This window comes from Arachis ipaensis, chromosome B08 (genome assembly GCF_000816755.2).
Source record: "Arachis ipaensis cultivar K30076 chromosome B08, Araip1.1, whole genome shotgun sequence".
NCBI classification, from domain to species: Eukaryota; Viridiplantae; Streptophyta; class Magnoliopsida; order Fabales; family Fabaceae; genus Arachis; species Arachis ipaensis.
In genome coordinates, this window is record NC_029792.2 from 50,011,770 (window position 1) to 50,013,215 (window position 1,446).

The window sequence follows — 1,446 nt, forward strand, 5'->3', positions numbered from 1 at the left end:
ACCTCAGCTCTTAGCCTATTGATTCGTTGAGGAGGGTAGAATCTTGCTAAGAATTTATTCACCACATCCTCCCAAGTTATCAAGCTTTCCCTTGGGAAGGATTTCAGCCACTTGGCTGCCTTGTCTCCGAGTGAGAAGGGAAATAAGAGCAGTCTATAGGCGTCAGGATGAACACCATTAGACTTCACTGTGTCACATATTCTCAGGAAGGTGGTTAAATGTTGATTGGCGTCTTCTTGAACACTTCCTCCAAACGAACAGTTATTCTGAACAAGGGTGATGAGCTGTGGTTTAAGTTCAAAGTTGTTGGCATGGATTGTTGGCTTTTGGATGCTACTTCCACAATTGCCTGGGTTTGGATTGATGTAATAGCCCAAAACTCTTCTATCCTCCCCAGCCTGATTTGCTCCACCTCCTCTGCCATGGTTGTGAGTCTCTTCTTCATGATGATTTTCCATGTTTTCTTCCATGTTAGGTTCAAAGTATTCCTCAAAGTGTTCCTCCTCTTCTTCAGCACCAACTACATATTTTTCTTTTGCTTCCCTCCTTAGTCTAAGGAAGGTTCTCTCAGGTTCAGAATCAAAAGAAGTTGAAGCCCCGCTTCTTCTCCCTGTCATACAACCAACAAGTACAAGCAAAGAAAATAGGTGCAGACAGTATTTGTGTCAGAATTACTGTTAGTTGTGGGTGGTGCAATATATCAAACAGTTAGTGGGTTAGCAAACAAAATTGAAAATAACAAAGAAAAACAAACGAGTAGAGGGAGAAGGGAAGAAGGTTAACTAAAACAAAAAGTAAATCATTCAAACAGAAAAATGAAATTCACAAAATAAAAATGCTCAATCTAGTGATCTTCCAATTTAATCATTGTTGATGCACAATCAATCCCTGGCAACGGCGCCATAAACTTGATGCACGGAAAATTTGTCTCTCAACAAATCTCGCTTCGGCAAGTGTACCGAAGTTGTCGTCAAGTAAAAACCCACAATAGAGTGAGGTCGAATCCCACAGGGATTGATTGATCAAGCAACTTTAATTAGAAGAATGTTCTAGTTGAGCAAATCCAGAATTTGGGTTGTTTGATGCCATCAACGGTAATGGAAAAACAAAAAAGCTATGCTTTTACCACACCAAACTTAGAATATTGCTCGCCCTCGAGCAATAAACAAAAGAATAGAAGAAGAAGAAGAAGAAATATGGAGAGGGAGTGGGAGATGTGGTTTCGGCCAAGGAGAGTGTAGAGGGGTGTGTTGTGTGAATTTGATGAAACTCTATGGAGTGCAGAAACTCTACCGTTGAAAATACATAAGTGATAGGTCCAGGCATGGCCATGTGGCCAGCCCCCATGATCTAAGAACAATGCGTTCAAAGATGGTCAAAAAGACGCCTAATACAATAGTAAGAGGTCCTATTTATAATAAACTAGTCACTAGGGTTTACATGAGT